This window comes from Astatotilapia calliptera, chromosome 14 (genome assembly GCF_964374335.1).
Source record: "Astatotilapia calliptera chromosome 14, fAstCal68.1, whole genome shotgun sequence".
NCBI classification, from domain to species: Eukaryota; Metazoa; Chordata; class Actinopteri; order Cichliformes; family Cichlidae; genus Astatotilapia; species Astatotilapia calliptera.
In genome coordinates this window covers 11,130,022-11,151,486 of record NC_137435.1, presented here as the reverse complement: position 1 = coordinate 11,151,486, position 21,465 = coordinate 11,130,022, and the positions used below count along the sequence as shown (strand labels likewise).

The 21,465-nt window shown below is 39.6% G+C and overlaps 3 pseudogenes; all 3 read right to left on the bottom strand.

The window, feature by feature from the left end:
* Positions 1 to 11,483: 11,483 nt before the first annotated feature.
* On the bottom strand, positions 11,484 to 12,409 carry LOC113036575 (odorant receptor 131-2 pseudogene; annotated as a pseudogene).
* Positions 12,410 to 16,392: 3,983 nt separating this feature from the next.
* On the bottom strand, positions 16,393 to 17,363 carry LOC113036574 (odorant receptor 131-2 pseudogene; annotated as a pseudogene).
* Positions 17,364 to 18,003: 640 nt separating this feature from the next.
* Positions 18,004 to 18,975, bottom strand: LOC113036572 (odorant receptor 131-2 pseudogene; annotated as a pseudogene).
* Between the last annotated feature and the right edge of the window lie 2,490 nt (positions 18,976 to 21,465).

The window sequence follows — 21,465 nt, the reverse complement described above, 5'->3', positions numbered from 1 at the left end:
GACAGCTTGTACTTTTCCACTCCCCTTTTTCTCCCTCCTCGTGCTCACAGACACATAACGTGTATGGCAGTCCATTCTCCCTGCAGCACGGACTACAATGCCCATGATGCTACATTCTTTAGAGCAGTAGCATTCTGTTAGCATTCAGCTTAGCACAACAACAACAACAACAAAAAGACGCTCTCTCACCCAGGAAACACACAGAGAGAGAGCGTCACCCTGTAATCATGGCAACCGTAACGCTGCCGCCTGGAACAACAGAACATAGCTGTCAAACAAAACCCAAACAGTCCTGACCCGCCACAATATGAAACAGGAAAGTACCGCCGTGTAATCCATTTATTTCAACAAAGTAACTGTATTCTAAATACCACATTTTTAAATGGTAACTGTAACGGAATACAGTTACTCATATTTTGTATTTTAAATACGTAACAGCGGTACATGTATTCCGTTACTCCCCAACACTGCATATATGCCCTATAGCTGCAGAAAAGGCTAACGTTGTTATCTTTTTACAAAAAAACAGCTAAACATGAGAGGTTTTTGGACAAAGTGTGTGTTCTTCATTCTTTAAGCACCGGTTCGAGCACCGTTTAAGCACTGGCAGAGTTTCAAAAGTACCAGTTTGGTACTGGTATCGGATAAAACCTAAACAATACCCATCCCTACTTACAAATAGTTTCTGATTTAAAAGTCAGATGCAAAAGGGTTTCCTCTTTTTACAATATAAAAAGAGGAAACGGGCATGATCTTTTGGCCAGGATCTTTTTTTACGTCAGCCAGCTCGGTTCCCATCAGGCGCCGTTCTGTGGAAGTGGCCCCCACAATGGGAGTAAATACCTGGCTGGAACATTCTGTCAGGTTGGAGGGCAAGAAAAAGACCCAAAACACAGGGCTTCCTGGTTAGCAACAGCAAATTTATTTATGCTTGGACACATCTTTTGTAAATACAATATTCAGTTTCACTGTTATGCTGATGACACCCAGCTTTATCTGTCTACTAAACCTATTTTTGCTTTCCCTCTGTCCTCTCTCACCCTCTGTTTAGCTGAACATCATGGTTCAATAGTACTAAACTCAATAGTAACAAATCAGAGCTTCTCCAGGTAAATTAGCAGATGTTGGTTCTCTGAGAAAGGCAATCTCCAAACTGTATTATGTGCTTCTTCAGGCAAGGAAGCATATTAAATGGGAAGGGTATAACAAACAAAAGCTGAGAGAGGATTTGTAATTTTCATTGGTACTCAGCAAGTTCAATATCTTGGAGAGACCACTGCTGGAAGAACATTATTAGATTTTTCAAAACCCCTCATCAAACTAGATATAAAAATGGGACAGTGGAATGCTGGAGAAGATGTGTATCACAAGTGGCACATCATTACCATATCTTTTGGGATTGCCCTAACTTAAAAAATTACTGGCTGGCGATTCATAAAACTCTGTGTGAGGTCTTAAATATAAAATTTGATATTAATTTTGTAAATTTGTACTTGGAACTGGTTGCTGGTTCGGTCCGGGGAGGGAACACATAGCTCTTACAAGCACTATTAGCGGCCAGCTAAAAATTAATAACCAGAAAGTGGCAAAATCCAACTCCGCCAACACTTGAGGATTGGTTTCATGTGATTTTTGAGATATTTAAAATGGAAAAATCGACATTCTCCATAAAAATTTGAAAAGACCAATTCTACAAAATATGGAATAAATGGACTTGCTTGTCCCCCCTCCACCCTGAATTTAGATAATACCAGCCCTGAATTGGTGTATCTCCCATGCACTGTACAATGTCAGGTCAACCCTCTACTTCACAATATGTATTAATTGTACTTTATGTAAATAAGTTAAACATGCTGCACTTTGTATACACTGTCAAGCCACCGAGTTCACTTTTTGTTATTTGAATGAAAAACAAAAGGACTAAGAAAAAATTCTTTTTTTTTGACTAAATAATATCAATGCCCTTTATTGTAACATGTTCTTTTTCAATAAAAATATAATTTAAAAAAGAAGGGGCTTTTTATTATTATTATTATTATTATTAGTAGTAGTAGTAGTAGTAGTAGTGGTAGTAGTAGTAGTACAGTGAGCAAAGAACAGTGAAGTTTCAAAAATGTGATCCCTTCCATGGCAACTCCCGACTCTGTTCAGTGTTCTTGATCTGTGGTGTGTGAGGTGAAATCCAAAACACAATATTTACAGCTGTGCACTGCTCCTGCCAGCCCTCTCCTTCCCAGGTTCCTCACAAAACAAGACACGACGATTAGTTAAATTTTTTTCTTAGGCAAGGGATAAAGACAGACTCACCCTGGAGCTGGGGCTGTACTCATTATGTCACCCAATGAGCCAGCATTGACGAAGTTCAGCCTCTCTGTCAAGTAGTAGGCTAGATGATGAAGATCATCAGCAGAGGCCGGTGAATCTTGATTGGCTTTAGCGCAGAACCTCCAAAGGCCTGGTATGACTCATACACTGGCACACAGACCACACACACACATACCCACATAAAAGGAAGCAGGGGAGCGGGAGAGAACATAACAAAATGGCAGGTCAACCAGAAAGAACTGATGGACCATTACAAAACCCTTATTCTGAAAGTTCAGAAAAAGTGGTTGAATGTTGAATGTAACCAACTGCCATAGTTACTGCCAGAGAAAAAAACTATATCCTGTTGATTTAGATTTTTATAAACTCCTACCCTGATAAGTCTGTGAAAAATAAATGTGCTGATTTTTTTTCCCTACGTATTGCATCTTTTAGGTATTTATTGCACAAAATAAGTAAAAGTTTGTCTTCTATGTTTCAGATCCTAATTCTTTTTTTTCTAATTATTCTGTTATATTGGGACAAATATGTAATAAAAATCATGCCTCATGCCACGGCATTCCAGTGGATTTGTTGCATTAGCCAAGTAAAACTCAAGATCGCAACCCTGAAATGTTGACATGATGTGACGGGACACCTGCAGTGTTTAGTCCATTTAAATTGAAAACTGGTTCATTTTTCCCATTGCTTAGAGATGCTGGGAAATGATCTTCCAGGCAACTCAATATAACCCCATGGCAGGGCATATGGGATATGACAAAACTGTGGAGCAAAGAATGGCACAATTTTATTGGCCTGGCCTCTGCGCAGATATGTGTCGATGGTCCGCATTCAGCCGCATTGTCAACTGGTTAACCAGCCAGCCATTCCAAAAGCTCCTTTGTGTGAGTTACCATTAATTGATGTCCCATTTGGCCACATATGCATGGACCTCATCGGTCCATTTCACCAGAGTGCACATGGATATAACTTTTTATTAGTTCTGGTGGATTAGCAATGCTATACCCTGAAGCAGTGCTGTTGCGCTTCATTTCTGCAAAGGTTGTGGCGCAGGCTCTGTTTCATGCCATCTTCCAAGTTGGCATCCCAAAAGAGATACTGACTGACAAGGCCACATTGTTCATGTCTTGCAAACTGTATGAATGTACAGCTGTATTAATTATTGGTGCAACGGTTAAATCTAAAAGAAAAGTGTCTGGACTTCTTTAAGTTCCTTGAAGACGTTTCACACCTCATCTGAGCAGCTTCTTCAGTTCTTCAGAACTAAGAACACAGCAGACATCTCAGTGATTACAAACATTTACGTGACTCAGTTGCATGTGGAAGACCCACAGAAACTTTTGATGGCTTTAGACAAGAGGTTGTCTGTAACTGATTAAAAAAAGATTAGAAGATGGAAAAGTATGCTGCCTTTGTTTTGTAAGGCAATGAGTATTAGTGATGGTAAATTTGATTCTTTTTACTGAATCGAGTGTTAATGAGTCACTCACCAAAGTGAATCGGGTTTTTTGAGTCATTTGATTCACTGAGTCAGTTGACCAGAGAGTGCAAAAATTTTACATTTTCACTCAAACTTAATTTGTTTCCCTTTTCATGTAAATCCCACTGCTAAGATGAATGATTAAAAAAACAACAACAGCAACTATTTTATAGAGAAAAAAGAGCAAAAACATTTCTAAAATTAAGCAATTTCCTATCAAAATTGCTTAATAAACATTTATTTTGTTTATTTATATTTCATTAGTATTTTCCTTAAGTGTGTCAAATATATATTTTCTCATCTAAATGTCCACTGCGCTGTGAGCCAGGGGGCAGTAATGCGCCTTAACATTGGTTGCCAACCAAGAAGAAGAAGAAGAAGCTGTGAGCCGGGGGGGGGGGGGGGGTGAGTGAGTGATTCGTTAGCTCGCTCGATGATTCAACACAGGAGGGGAGGGGGTTAGTGAGTCCTGAGTGATTCGTTCGCTCAGTCTTTGATTCAGTACAGGAGGGAGGGGGTTAGTGAGTCCTGAGTGATTCGTTCGCTCAGTCTTTGATTCAGCACAGGAGGGAGGGGGTTAGTGAGTCCTGAGTGATTCGTTCGCTCACTCTATGATTCAGCACAGGAGGGAGGGGGTGAGTGAGTGAGTGATTCGTTCACTCTATGATTCAGCACAGGAGGGAGGGGGTGAGCGAGTCCTGAGTGATTCGCTTATGCTTACGATTCAGCACAGGAAGCGAGGGGGTGTGTCACTACCCGATCCGTACCGGAAACCCGATCGGTACCCCGCATGCGCAAATCTTACGTCACTTCCTCTCTTTGCCAACATTGCGACATTCAATATATTTGACTGATACGGTTAGCGCCCAGTTAGCTCCTAGCATTTCTCAACAGCTCTGCCTCCTTTTCGACTGCCCGGGACATTTAAACAATGGATAATCCGTATACAAAGAAATTCATGCTTTTCTCCTCAACAGAGAGCATCCCCCGATTGAGCAACAGCGCCGTAAAATAAGAAGAATGGCGCCTAATTACAGAGTTAATAATGCAGACTTTGTAATATCTCACGTGTAGATTCATCAGCCAGATGAAGTGTTTACTGACAATTGACAGTGATAGCGCACATCATCATCACTATTCCAACAATCCTCTCCTCACAGACAAGCATAAACACACTCGACTATCGCTAAATCAAATTTAACACACGTTTGTAATGACGCTAATTCAGTTTACAATAGGGTTTATTCGCTCGGTCAGCAGGTGGCGGTATCCTCGTACACTGGGGAGTAAACTGCCATTAAACGAACAGAAGAAGAAAAAAAAAACATCTGCACATGCGCGGTACGGATCGGGTAGACCCGATTTGTACGGTCAGACTTTACACATGCGCAGTAAGGATCGGAGAGTCCTGATCCGTAACTTTCTTTTTATTTTTCGTTTTTGTCTACATTGTACTGAAATGCTTCATTATTGCAAACATTTTAAGATATACTTGTTATTCTTAACATCTTAACAGATACTCTGACCCATAACTATCGTAAAACGCTACGAACGGAAGTAGAGACCTTTCGCGCATGCGGGGTACCGATCGGGTTTCCGGTACGGATCGGGTAGTGACAGGGTGAGTAGCTCAAATGTGTTGTTAGCATGTTAGCAGCGCAATGCTACTCTGAACCGAGGAGCTATTTTCTTGATGTGAGCTTCTACTCAGGGTTTTTTCTTCCAGTTCAGAGGGACATGCTTTTGTTATGAAACTGGCTGTTATTCCCCCCCACAATTTTAATTATAAGCTAGATATATTTCTACTAATGGAATTATTTTGCTAACAGCAACAGGGATGAGTCAGTGAGTCAGTTGGGCTTGTGAATCATGATTCACGAGTCAGTAAAGTGATTCTCGAGTATTGAACGATTCGTTCACGAATCGAACATCACTAATGAGTATGGAGAAAAGCATTAGGTGCAGAAAATGAAATTATTTTTTCGGGAGCCACTCTTCATGTGTTCTTCAGGTGGCCGCTCCCTGTGATTCTGCATTTATGTTGGTCACTCGAATATATGTCACACTATGTTTACTTTGTTAAACGCTGCAAAATGCGCAAATGCTCCCTGACCAGCACCTTTGCACTGTGCTTTGCTCAGGGCAACAGGAAAATGTTTTTGCGTGGTAGAAGCTGTAGAAAAGAATGGATTTCAGAGAACAGTTTTCTGAGACTAAAATAAACACAGAAAAGAGGAAAAAATGCAAACACTGCTGATCTCATAGTTATATGTATACTCATTCAATGACATACTTTAATAATAATGATGGCTTTCTTATTGCGTTTAAATGATATTTATAAGTTTGCATTTACATGCAGAAATAGCATGTCCCTCTATAAACCACCACTTTATATACATAACATATATTTTTTATTTATATTTGTACATTTTATATATTTTTTCTCTTAATACTGTTCATTAGTATGTAGTGCTGCAGATTTGTGCAACTGTGCTGTCCCCTCTCCTCTTCACCCTGTACACCTCTGACGTCTGCAGTAACTCTGAATCATGCCATATTCAGATGTTTGCGGACGAAACAGCCATCATGGGGTGTATCTGGGATGACCAGGAAGAGGAGTAGTCTGGTGAGGAACTTTGTCACATGGAGTCACACAAACCACCTGCAAAAAAAAATCAAAATTCAAAAATCAAAATTCTAATTTTATTTGTCACGTACACAGTCATACACAGTACGATATGTAGTGAAATGCTTGGACAACTGCTCGTGACCTAAAGAAAACAAAAAAGGAAAAGGCTATGAATAAGATAGGAAATAAATATGAAAAATTTAAAAGGGTAAATTTAACTAGGAAGGAATAAAATATAAATTAAGGTTAAAAATGAAATAACTGTACAACACAAATTAGAATGAAGGGTAAATTTAACTGGGAAGAATAAGATAAAATATATAAATTAAAGTTGAAAATAAAATAACTGTACAACAAAATACACAATACACAATATAGAACTATATAAGAATGTATGAAGAAATCTAAATCTAAATAAATATATACACAATAACAGCAGCTGTACAAGTATTAACCGGAAATGAAGAATATAGTGACCAGTGTTGTGCAAAACCAATGTCCAGAATGTCCAGTGTGTGTGTAAGAACCATATGTGTGGGTCAGTACTGTGTGGTGGTGTGATTGAGAGACCGTATCGCCTGCGGGAAGAAGCTCCTCCTCAGTCTCTCTGTGTTGGTCTTCAGGGAGCGGAATTGCTTTCCTGACCTCAACAGAGAGAACAGTCTGTTGTTGGGATGGCTGAAGTCCTTCACGATCTTCCTGGCCTTGGTCCAGCACCGCCTGCTGTAGATTGAGTGCAGGTCAGGGAGCTCGGAGCGGATGGTGCGCTCAGCTGACCGCACAACCCTCTGTAGAGCTAGTCTGTCCTGCATGGTGCTGTTCCCGAACCAGGTTAAGATGTTTCCCGCCAGGATGCTCTCTATGGTGCACGAGTAAAAGTTCCTGAGCACCTTGGAGGGCAGTTGGAAGTCTCTCAAGCGTCTGAGGTGGTAGAGACGCTGTCGGGCCTTTTTCACCACGGTGTTGATGTGACAGGACCATGACAGGTCCTGCGTGATGTGAACTCCGAGGTATTTGAAGCTGTCCACTCTCTCCACTGGGCACTCGTTGATGACGGGGGTCTGGTAGTTCCTCTCCTGCTTAGTGCTGAAGTCCACTATCAGCTCCTTTGTCTTACTGACTTACTCAACACCTCGAAGACCAAGGAACTGGTTGTGGACTTCAGGAGGTCCAGACCAGTTCCACTGCCAGTTCGGATAGAGGGAGAGGAGGTGGTCAACACATAAGTACCTCGGGTTGCGGGTGGACAACAAACTGGACTGCTCATGCAATACACAGCACCTGTATAAAAAAAAGGTTAAGGCAGACTGTACTTCCTCAGGAGACTGAGGTTCTTCAACATCTGCAGGAAGCTCCTGAGGATGTTTTACCAGGTTGCCGGAGTACTGCTCTATGCTATGGGGGAGCAGCACAGCAAAGAAGGACGTGTCCAGGCTGGAAAAACTAATCAGGAAGGCTGGCTCTGTGGTTGGCATGAAGCTGGACGCTCTGGTGACAATAGGAGGACACTAAAGAAACTGTTGGACATTATGGACAATGCTGGGCATCCTCTGCACATGGACAGTCTGTTCAGTGACAGGTTGCTTTTCCCAAAGTCAAGGACCAACAGACTTTTTTTTTTTTAACATTTATTTATTGGTTTTAACCGGTTTTACATGGTGCACTGTGAATATTACAAAAAAAATAAAGTAAAATTAAAAAATAAATAAATAAATAAAAAACAAAACCACAACAACAACAGAAACAACATAGTAATAGAAACAAAAACAAAGAAAACCATAACAGAAGGGAAGGACAGATATACAAATCAAGTTAGAGTCTCAGGCTGTTAAGTCCACAGTGTATACGTTGCAGTTCTCCAGAAAGTTGTAGAATTTTGACCATATAGCCCAAAACTTGTCCAGTTTATTTCTTAATGTATAAGTTATTTTCTCCATAGATAGTATAGATGTCAGTCCATTAAGCCATTGCGATAGTCCACATATTTTTTGATTTTTCCAACACAGCAATACAGCGCTTGGCTTCCAAAAGTCCAATCGTTAACAGAGGTCTATTGTTTGCAGCAGGTATAAAATTATTTGGGTATATATTTAAAATACATATTTTAGGATGAAGTGGAATCACATCACCAATAATTTGACTCAACAGATTTATTAGCTTTTCCCAAAAGATTTTCACATGTGGACACTCCCATATACAGTGGGGCAAAAAAGTATTTAGTCAGCCACCGATTGTGCAAGTTCCCCCACCTAAAATGATGACAGAGGTCAGTAATTTGCACCAGAGGTACACTTCAACTGTGAGAGACAGAATGTGAAAGAAAAATCCATGAATCCACATGGTAGGATTTGTAAAGAATTTATTCGTAAATCAGGGTGGAAAATAAGTATTTGGTCAATAACAGAAATACAACTCAATACTTTGTAACATAACCTTTGTTGGCAATAACAGAGGTCAAACGTTTACTATAGGTCTTTACCAGGTTTGCACACACAGTAGCTGGTATTTTGGCCCATTCCTCCATGCAGATCTTCTCAAGAGCAGTGATGTTTTGGGGCTGTCGCCGAGCAACACGGACTTTCAACTCCCGCCACAGATTTTCTATGGGGTTGAGGTCTGGAGACTGGCTAGGCCACTCCAGGACTTTCAAATGCTTCTTACGGAGCCACTCCTTTGTTGCCCGGGCGGTGTGTTTTGGATCATTGTCATGTTGGAAGACCCAGCCTCGTTTCATCTTCAAAGTTCTCACTGATGGAAGGAGGTTTTGGCTCAAAATCTCACGATACATGGCCCCATTCATTCTGTCCTTAACACGGATCAGTCGTCCTGTCCCCTTGGCAGAAAAACAGCCCCATAGCATGATGTTTCCACCCCCATGCTTCACAGTAGGTATGGTGTTCTTGGGATGCAACTCAGTATTCTTCTTCCTCCAAACACGACGAGTTGAGTTTATACCAAAAAGTTCTACTTTGGTTTCATCTGACCACATGACATTCTCCCAATCCTCTGCTGTATCATCCATGTGCTCTCTGGCAAACTTCAGACGGGCCTGGACATGCACTGGCTTCAGCAGCGGAACACGTCTGGCACTGCGGGATTTGATTCCCTGCCGTTGTAGTGTGTTACTGATGGTGACCTTTGTTACTTTGGTCCCAGCTCTCTGCAGGTCATTCACCAGGTCCCCCCGTGTGGTTCTGGGATCTTTGCTCACCGTTCTCATGATCATTCTGACCCCACGGGATGAGATCTTGCGTGGAGCCCCAGATCGAGGGAGATTATCAGTGGTCTTATATGTCTTCCATTTTCTGATGATTGCTCCCACAGTTGATTTTTTCACACCAAGCTGCTTGCCTATTGTAGATTCACTCTTCCCAGTCTGGTGCAGGTCTACAATACTTTTCCTGGTGTCCTTCGAAAGCTCTTTGGTCTTGGCCATGGCGGAGTTTGGAGTCTGACTGTTTGAGGCTGTGGACAGGTGTCTTTTATACAGATGATGAGTTCAAACAGGTGCCATTCATACAGGTAACGAGTGGGGGACAGAAAAGCTTCTTACAGAAGACGTTACAGGTCTGTGAGAGCCAGAGATTTTCCTTGTTTGAGGTGACCAAATACTTATTTTCCACCCTAATTTATGAATAAATTCTTTACAAATCCTACCATGTGGATTCATGGATTTTTTTTTCACATTCTGTCTCTCACAGTTGAAGTGTACCTCTGGTGCAAATTACTGACCTCTGTCATCATTTTAAGTGGGGGAACTTGCACAATCGGTGGCTGACTAAATACTTTTTTGCCCCACTGTACAGTGAAATAAAGTGCCCCTGTCCACTCCACACTTAATACAGGTGTCTGGGATGTTTGAATTAAAATAATGCATTTTTGACGGAGTAAGATATTGTCTTGTTAACCATTTATATTGAAGTAGTCGAGATTGCACATTAACTGTCTGACTCTGGGCCAAGGAGCATGATTTATACCACTCATCATCAGATATATCCATTTGCAAGTCATTCCTCCAAGCCTCTAAAATAGACTGTGTTGATTCTTTGGAATTTTCCATAACAGACTTAAAAACTCCTTTGTCCCACATGCCATCAAACTGTTTAACTCCTCGCTGGAGGGGAGAGGGAGGGTAAACGGGTACAAAGGAGGGTGGGAACAACTAATCTTTAGTGCCTTTTTCATTGTGCAGTATTTATATATATATTATATATTATATATATTTTTATATCCAACGGTGCAATTGACTAGCAATAGTTGAAAGCTGAAATGTGCAATTCCCTGGTATTCTTATTCCTATTTATTCTTATTTATCCTTATTGTATACTCTGTATATGTGTATGTATGGTATATTTCTGTTCACATTCCGCAACTTCTGTCGGTGCTGTGCTACTGGAAACTGAATTTCCTGGAGGAACCCAACTGAGGGATGAATAAAGTTTCATCTAATTTAATCTAATCCAATCTAATCTAATAATCAGTACCAAAGCTGTTTTCAAAATAACATTATTCCATCTTCATCATTCTTCCCCATTCACATAACAGCAATAAAATAAAAGTAGTATTTGTTGTCATATATCATTTGTTTGTCACATAATCCTGATTAATAATTATATTTTTAGGTCTTGTCATGTTGCACATACTCAATCATTTATAAATTTCAGTTAAATTATGTTGCAACAATTCATAACAGATAAAGCTAAATCAATCAAGTTGCAACATTATAAAAACTCATCTCCTATCAGGAAAAAAAAACTATCTTGGACAAATTGTGTAGATACACTTAACATTTATTTAAATTTCGTTCTCTCATTTTAAACTTATGTGTACACTCTACCTGAAAAGTGACATGTAACTACAAACGGAGAGTTGTTTTTAAATGTATAACAATATAGCATCACTGAACATATACAGGAAAGCAAGTTGCAAAACTACTAATAATTTAAAATTAATCATTATTTACATAAGATTACTCCTGCATATTGAAGCAGTCATTTCCTGTATGGTCTGAGGAAATATGAATGGCAGCATTTATATTTCTGATGTAACTCAAATTATGTTTATTTTGAACAGGATGAAGTAGGCATAAGATTTTTTAGTACAAGAAAAATTTTTTTATCCCTGAGGCCATAGATCAGAGGACTCAGGCACCTTGGAGCAATATTAAACACAATGTAGTTAGAATATCTGACATTTTTAAATAACCTGACATCAATCTGAAGTACTGCAGTTTCAATGAATGGGCACCACAGCTGAATGAGACAGAGCAACAACTGGAAAGCATGAAGGATCACTGTTTTGAGTCCTTTATGTGTCAACTTCTTTTTCTCTCCTGATGCAGCTTTGGCCACTTTCATTATTTGAACATATGAGTATGCAATAGTGATGCCCATAATCAAGAAATAACATTGATACACAGCTGATCGAACATGATCCTGCCATCTGTAAAGAGTAAATGCCTCTACATTACATATCATGGATTGCTTGTAGAACTTAAGTGAGGCAGAAGCAAAGAACATGGACAGAATAATTATACAAGGACCAGAGCTGACACCATGAATGATCAGGATACAGTACATAGTGCTGCGTGTGGAGCAGAGCTGTCCATGATGCAGGGGCATACAAATGGCCACATAGCGCTCCAGAGTCATTGCTGTCAGAGTAACTGGTGTGACAATGAAGTAAAGAAGTACAACAACAGAGATAGTTATACACAACCACACTGACATTGTAATTTCAAAATAGGTCAATATAAGCAAAACATTTGACACCAATAACAAAACACTGTCTGACAGCAGTGTTACAAAAAACAAGATGTAACGTGCAGATGTGTGAAAGGATTCCTTTTTAATAAAGATCACAATGAGCAACATGTTGATGCAAAGAAAAATTATTACCAGGATCTGTGCGATAATGACCCGGTCATCGACTGGTCGCTGCAAAAAAACATAATTCACTGAGTTGTTACCTGCCATAGAGAAGAAACATGTGTTTGAAGTACTTCTAAGAGTTCATTAAAGTTTTGTTAATAAATGTAAGATTTTCCTTTTAAAAATCAAAGTTCAAAATCAAATCCAGTGGAGAAACCTTCCATTCTGTTCCAGAGCCAAATGTCTTCTCCTGTGTTCCCTGCAGTTTTCTGAGATATGACTGCATCATTAATTTGAAGCTTACAGCAACTAAGAATAACAATAACACATGAAACTTCTTTCTACTGTGTTGTCATCGTCCCCTAGCACCCATTCTCCTCAGCATCGATGCCTCTAAGTAGGTAATTGATGGTATACTCAGGAGACTTTGTAGTAAACTCAACATAACTGACCTAAAAGAATTGAAAAGTTGTTGTTTGCTGAGGAGGCAATCACCTGTAGTTAGTGCAACAAGTGAGACTACATCCCATTATTTTGGCTCTATGTCTTAAAAACTCCTAAAGTGATGTGACTGTGACAGGTACTAGGTCTGTTTGTGAGGTATTCAGTTAAGTGAAAACTGTCCTTTCTTTACTAAGCATTGTCTCTTAATTTTCCATAAATGAGAAAGTTAAAAATAGCAGAGTTTTGTATTTTTTTTCGGCCTTTGATTATATCAAACTGTATAGAGACAAGTGCATAACACATGTAAGAAAGACTTGAAAAACATCAGACATTTATATCCTAAAACTGATCACACATAGATTGACCAGTTGGTAGGTTTACTGATGCTAGGTGTATTTTAAAGATATGTGGCTACTTCAGCTCATCTGTAACCCACCCAGCAGAGACCTCATGGTCCCATTCGTGGCTAATATAGGTAAAATAATTTGCTAATAACTTACAATTCAAAACGGAGAAGAGAAGTCAGATGCAAAATGTATTGTTTTTTCTTCAGGTATTTTTCCTCATTATTCTCTCTTTTAAGTGCACATATCAATTTTTGTTGTATTTTGTCTTGCTAAAGCAGTTAATGAAAAGTGGGTAACTGTCACAGCTGGAAGCCAGAATGTGGAGTGGACCCAAAAAACAAATTCGAGCCAAGAAACAGAACTTTGACGTGAACAAGGGTTTTATTTACGGTGGCATGAAGGTACAAGAGGATAAGAACATGAACTGTGAAATACAGTGAATGTGAACTAAGAACAAACTGTGACATACTAGGAAACATGAATGAAGTGGAGACTAGGAAGACAAGCTTTGAGTAAACTGTGAGATGCTATGAACTAGCATGGTGTTACTGGGATTATTAAATATGTGTATATGGGTGAATGCCTTTATTGATGAAACTTCATTCATTATAAACCTGGTGTCCTATAAACAGTGTTGGGGAGTAACGGAATACATGTACCGCCGTTACGTATTTAAAATACAAAATATGACTAACTGTATTCCGTTACGGTTACCGTTTAAAAAGGTGGTATTCAGAATACAGTTACTTTGTTGAAATAAATGGATTACACTGCGGTACTTTCCTGTTTCATTTTGTCGCGGGTCAGGACTGTTTGGGTTTTGTTTGACAGCTACGTTCTGTTGTTCCAGGCGGCAGCGTTACGGTTGCCATGGTTACAGGGCAACGCTCTCTCTCTCTCTCTGCGACTGTGTGTTTCCTGGGTGAGAGAGCGCCTTTTCGTTGTTGTTGTTGTTGTGCTAAGCTAACAGACAGAATGCTACAAGCATAGCTCTAAAGAATGTAGCATCATGGGCAGTGTAGTCCGTGTTGCAGGGAGAATGGACTGCCATACACGTTATGGGTCTGTGAGCGCGAGGAGGGAGAAAAAGGGGAGTGGAAAGGTACGAGTTGTCATCGAGGAAAAACGGGAGCTGGAAGCATGTAAATATAATAATAACCACTTCAGCCAAGAAGAGTGCCTGACGAGCCCAGTTGTAAGTAAGCTATTAAGACTCGACTGTACACCGTGTTCGTGTTTTCCTCCGAAAACAATAAGTTCCGTTGGAGCAGTCTTTCAATTCCTCTCTCTGTCTCTCGCAAAAAAAGTTGACCCACACAACAAAGTAAAGCTATTTTTCGGCTACAAGCCGACAGGGACCCCGCTGTATTAGTCAGAGGTCCCTTTACTACAGTTCGGAGTCGCGGACCTTCAGTAATAGTAATAAATCACACAGCAATAGTACATTCACGTTGTTGTAAAAAGCATGATAATATATTAAGTAATCCAAAGTATTCAGAATACGTTACTGTCATTGAGTAACGTAACGGAATACGTTACAGAATACATTTTGGGGCATGTATTCTGTAATCTGTAATGGAATACATTTTAAAAGTAACCTTCCCAACACTGCCTATAAACCTGCATGTTTTTCAGTTAAAACCATTACTATGAACTTTATTATAGCATATCATATTAGTTATTAACTTCTGTCTCTCTTCCACAGCATGTCTTTCATCCTGTTTTCCTTCTGTCACCCCAACTGGTCGCAGCAGATCGCTGCCCCTCCCTGACCATGGTTCTGCTGCAGGTTTCTTCCTGTTAACAGGGAGTTTTTCCTCCCCACTGTCGCCAAAGTGCTTGCGCATAGGGGGTCATATGATTGTTGGGTTTTTCTCTGTACCTATGAAGCGCCTTGAGGTGACTTTTGTTGTGATTTGGCGCTATATAAATAAAATTGAATTGAATTATTATTTTAGGCAAAGAGTAAAACATCTGTGCTATAGCTTTAAGAGAACCATCATTATTAGCAAAGGCTGATATTAGCTTGGTATAATATCAAGTTAAATGGTAAAGCTGCAGTTTTACTGTAAATCAGTCAAAATCCATCCACTTCTGCTTATCCTTTTTCAATTCAATTCAATTTTATTTATATAGCGCCAAATCACAACAGCAGTCGCCTCAAGGCGCTTTATATTGCACAATAATAGATAGAGAGAAAAACCCAACAATCATATGACCCCCTATGAGCAAGCACGTTGGCGACAGTGGGAAGGAAAAACTCCCTTTTAACAGGAAGAAACCTCCGGCAGAACCAGGCTCAGGGAGGGGCGGCAATCTGCTGTGACCGGTTGGTGTGAGAGAAGGAAGACAGGATAAAGACGTGATGTGGAAGAGAGACAGAGATTAATAACAGGTATGATTCAATGCAGAGAGGTCTATTAACACATAGTGAGTGAGAAAGGTGACTGGAAAGGAAAAACTCAGTGCATCATGGGAATCCCCCGGCAGCCTACGTCTATTGCAGCACAACTAAGGGAGGATTCAGGGTCACCTGGTCCAGCCCTAACTATATGCTTTAGCAAAAAGGAAAGTTTTGAGCCTAATCTTAAAAGGCTCAAAACCAAAAATACAAAATCAAACCAAAACGTGAGAACTGAAAATACTGGGTCAAACTGATCCAGAACCGTGATACTTATTGCTGTGAGGCAACAGTGCTGGCAACAGTGCTAACCACCGTGCAACCATGCTGCCTTCAGTCAACACCAAAATCAGTTTTATTTTATTTTTAAACTCAGATTATTAAATACAACAAGTAAACTAATACTTTACTGAATAATTACTGAAAAACACAAATGATAATTGGTTAATTAATTAAAAAAAAGCTGGCTTAAGGGAAAGAACCACCACAGAGGCTATAGCTATCTGAGCATCTAATCGTAGTTGTGAACATATTGAGCGATAAATCTGATTTTCCTTTCTGTAACTGAAAATAAATAATTATATCATAAAATAGTAAATTAAAAGATAAAAATATTATTTTAAAAAGTGTGCATTGTTATGAACATAGATGTGGGCATTGTGTGTTACTGATTCAACTGGAATATGGCTATATAGTTAGAAAAGACTACCAGATCACGTCCTTATTTAGATAGTTTTAAATTCATTCATTTATTTAAAAGGGTAAATTGTCCCTGACAAATAGTTTCTGATTGAAAAGTCAAATGCATAAAGGTTTCCTCTTTTTACAGTAAAACAACACATGACATACACAACAGCTAAACACAAAACCACCTCTTCAAATAGTGGGAAGATAAAGATTAATAAATAATCAATAGGATCAAAATGAATGAATGCTTTGTTAAACAATGAATGTAAACATTATAATTATAATTGATATAGCATGTCAAATTAGGTTTCTTTTGAACATGATGAAGTAAGCAAAAGATTTAAGTGAAAAAAATAATTTTTCATCCCTGAGTCCATAAATGAGAGGACTCAGACACCTTGGAACAATACTAAATAATAAATAATTAAAATATCTGAAATTTCAAAATAAATTAAAATGAATCTGAAGGACTGTGTTTTCTATAAATGGGGTAGGCAGCTAGATGAGACAGAGGATCAGCTAGAAAGTATGAAGGATCACTGTTTTGAGGCCTTTGTGTATTGACTTCTTATCCTCTCCTGATGCAGCTTTGGCCACTTTCATTATTTGAACATATGAGAAAATAATAATAATCCTCATAATCAAGAAATAAAACTGATGTATTGCTGATTGAACTTGATCCTGCCACCTGTAAAGAATAAACAACTCAACAGTGCAAATCACATATTTTCTGTAGAAGTTAAGTGAGGCAGAAGCAAAGAACGTGGATGGAATAATTATGCATGGTCCAGAGCTGAGAACATGAATGATCAGGATACAGTACATAGTGCTGCGTGTGGACCACAGCTGTCCATGACGCAGGGGCATGCAAATGGCCACATAGCGCTCCAGAGTCATTGCTGTCAGAGTAACTGGTGTGACAATAGTATGCAGAAGCGCAAAAATAGTGATGATTATACACAACCACACTTGTACTGCAAAATGAAAATAGGTTAAGATTACCAGGATAGTAATGTTATAGAAAATAAGATGTAGCGTGCAGATGTGTGAAAGGATTCTTTTTTTTTTTTTTTTTTAGAAAAGTCAGGATGAGCAACATGTTGATAAAAAGACAAATTGTTAGAAGAATCTGCACAAAGTTTTTGCGAGATCTCGCAAAAAAGATCTTGCAAAGGTTCATCTTAGTTTTTTTTCTGCTATGTCCCTTGCGGGGCTCCGTAGGATTATGATCAGTACCATAGAAGTTTGTCAAAATAACATTATTCCATCTTCATCATTCTTCCCCATTCACATAACAGCAATAAAATAAAAGTAGTATTTGTTTTCATATATCATTTGTTTGTCACATAATCCTGACTTTCAATGATATTTTTTAGGTCTTGTCATGTTGCACATACTTAATCATTTATAAATTTCAGTTGAATTATTTTGCAACAATTCATAACAGATAAAGCTAAATCAATCAAGCTGCAACATCATAAAAACTCTACAATTCATTCTGAGAAAGTGAATCATCTTCTATTAGGAAAAAAATCCCTGGGACAAATTGTGTAGATACACTTAACATTTATTTAAATTTTATTTTCTCATTTTAAACGTATGTGTAAACTGCACCGGAAAAGTGACATGTAACTGCAGAGTTTTGTTTAAATGCATAACAATATAGCATCACTGAACATATACAGGAAAGCAAGTTGCAAAACTACGATTAATTCAAAATTAATCATTATTTACATAAAATTACTGTTGCATATTTAAACAGTCATTTCCTGTATGGTCTGAGGAAATATGAATGGCAGCATTTATATTTCTGATGTAACTCAAATTATGTTTATTTTGAACAGGATGAAGTAGGCATAAGACTTTTCAGTACAAGAAAAAAATTTTCATCCCTGAGGCCATAGATCAGAGGACTCAGGCACCTTGGAGCAATACTAAACATAATGTAGTTAGAATATCTGACATCTATAAATAACCTTAAATCAATCTGAAGCACTGCAGTTTCAATGAATGGGCACCACAGCTGAATGAGACAGAGCAACAACTGGAAAGCATGAAGGATCACTGTTTTGAGTCCTTTATGTGTCAACTTCTTTTTATCTCCTGATGCTGCTTTGGCCACTTTCATTATTTGAACATATGAGTATGCAATAGTGATGCCCATAATCAAGAAATAACATTGAAACACAGCTGATCGAACATGATCCTGCCATCTGTAAAGAGTAAATGTCTCTACACTACATATCATGGATTGCTTGTAGAAGTTAAGTGAGGCAGAAGCAAAGAACATGGACGGAATAATTATGCATGGTCCAGAGCTGAGAACATGAATGATCAGGATACAGTACATAGTGCTGTGTGTGGACCACAGCTGTCCATGACGCAGGGGCATACAAATGGCCACATAGCGCTCCAGAGTCATTGCTGTCAGAGTAACTGGTGTGACAAAAGTATACATAAGCACAAAAATAGTGATGATTATACACAACCACACTTGTATTCTAAATTCAAAATAGGTTAAGATTACCAGGATATCACTCACAAATAACAAAATGCTGTCCGACAGTAATGTTACAGAAAATAAGATGTAGCGTGCAGATGTGTGAAACGATTCTTTTTTTATAAAAGTCAGGATGAGCAACATGTTAATACAAAGAAATATTATTACCAGAATCTGCACAATAATCATCCGGTCATTAGGTCGCTGCAAAAAAACATTATTCACTGAGTTGTTATCTGCCATATAGAATTGAAGCACTTCTCAGAGTTGACAAAGTGTCATTATTAAATGAATTTTAAAAAACCAAAAATTAAGAGCAGTAAAGAAATCTTCTACTGTCTTCTGTAGCCAAATATCTTCTGCTGGACTGCTGGAGTTGTCTGACGGATGACTGTGCATCATTATTTTAATGGTTACAGCCTTCGAGAACAACGATCACACAAAACCTTGCTACGCAGTGTCGTCAGCTTCCTTTCACACCCATTCCCCTCGATGCCACAATACTATTGATAGATGGAGCAGTCAAGAGAGTTTTTTTTTCTTGTTGCCTGTCCCGTTCCATACTTTAGTAATCAGAATTGTTTTCTGAAGGCCAGGAAAGATGCCCAACGGATTTATTTTTTCAAGTGGAGAAAATATGGCAATGCCATATTGGTCCACTTGATTGGTCCATATTATTATTCTTTATTTTATTTTATTTTATTTTATTTTATGTTAAGTTATGACAAATTGGACAGACATTTAAACAGTAAAGGAGAAAGAGAAAGAAAGAAAGGGAGAAAGAAAAACGGGTGGAAAGGGGGACTGTAGGAGCAGACTGAGAAAATCTGTTGTATCACCTGTTAAAAGAAGAAAAAAGAAAACAAACAACCAGAGAACAACACAATACAGAGATCAAAGCAACAACCTAGATACATGTAAGTAACACTAAATGCTAAATATTGAATGTTATTGAGCAGCACGCAAGATTGACAACGCTCAATATGCTTTAAGGTAGCAGCCAAGGAAGATATATTTTGTGTCTGTGAGCACCCGTGTGTACACCTGTGTGTGTGAGCGCACTTGAGTTCAAAAGGTTTATCCATGTAACGACCTGCTAGAGCAGTGGTGCGGGGAGGGAGGGCAATGGCTCTGCAATGGCGGTATGAAAAAAACTGAATGCTTTCACGCTGCTACCATAATGAACATGTTTTTGGACTGGGCTTTCACACAAACACAAAACAGAGGTTGAAGCATCGCCAAATATGTTTCCAAACCAACTTCCTTGCCAGCCAAAAAATAGAACACATAATGAAGCATATCTTGCCTTTGGCTTCACCTGCACAACACCTGTCGTGCCAAGGTAGGTATCCCCGACAGGATTTGTTTCCTCTTTGTCCTTGTAAAACAAAGGGGGGCCTAGCAACAAAAGTTTGGGAACCACTGTGCTAGAGGGTGTAGGGAGCCATAGCCCTGCCCCCCAGAGCATGAAGCAGACATGGAGGAGACCCAGGACCGAACATCCACAGGTCTCCCAGAGTGCGAAAGCCTAAAGATGACCACCGGAGAGGCAACTGCGCCACCTTCCCGGAAAGAGCTGAGGAGAGCACCAGATGTGAGGTCACCCTGCAGCCACAGTGCAGAAGCCAAGGTGCAGAAGCTACAGGGAACTACTGTGACGAGCCTGCAGCCTCTGCCAGCAGCCAGTCGTGCCAGAGCGGACCGAGCCCCGGTCCCATAGGCATGAGGTCCGAGGGCACCCAACCTCCCGGAAGGGGCCCGACCTGGCCACAGGTGCCAGGCCCTGCCAAGCTGCCGCTGGGAGTACATCAGGTACATACCTGAGCACTCAGCCCCGGACACCGAGAACCACCAACGCACCGACAGCTGAGGACATCAGCCACCAGCAGGGAGTGTGGTGGGGGGAGATAGGCCTCCACACCTAGGGGGGCCTGAGATGTTCCCAGAGAGGCGGCGTCATGTTGCTGCTTGCTGTTCTAAAGTGCATTTATTAAATATGTGTATGTATATATTAGAGATGGACCGATCTGATATTACGTATCGGTATCAGTCCGATACTGACGTAAATTACTGGATCGGATATCGGAGAGAAATAAAAAACATAATCGATCCATTAAATATCAAAAAAGCACCTCACAAAACTTGAGACATGGCGTAACTCGGCTCATAACCGTAGCACGTAGGAGCAGTATGCGTCAAGTGATAGAGTGGCTGTGTGTATTTGTAGCCTCGCTACCAATCTGGCATTTCATCCCCGAGGAAGTTATCCCAGAGAGAAAGCAAGTGTGTAACTTCATCTCTGAATGTTTGTAAAGCATTCCCGCGTTAAGCTTAACAACCAATATTTGGAGCAACTGCCTCTTCTCCCTCCCTCTCCTGCTGCTGCTTCAATCATGAAACTGATCAATGATCAGCTGATCGGCTTCTCTGTCACGAGTCCGTCTCTCTTGTTTGTTTATCGCCCACTTCGCGCCAGATAGAGGAAACCAGCGGCTGAACAACAGCAGCACGTTTAAGCTTAATAATCTGTTGTTAGAATTTATTTAATATTACTTTCTAAACCAGGATCCTTTTCTAGGTAGCTGACGGCTGGTAACTGTGCAGGGGCGGATCTAGAAAAGTTTAGCTAGGAGGGCCAAGAGGGCATAAACAGGGAAAAGGAGGGCACAATTTTTTTTTTTGCTGGGAGTTTTAGAACCCTATTAGTTAGGTTGCTTACTCTTTAAAATACCAGAATAGGTAGGATGGAGTAGGTTTAAGTTTATTAGATTGATCAGTATTG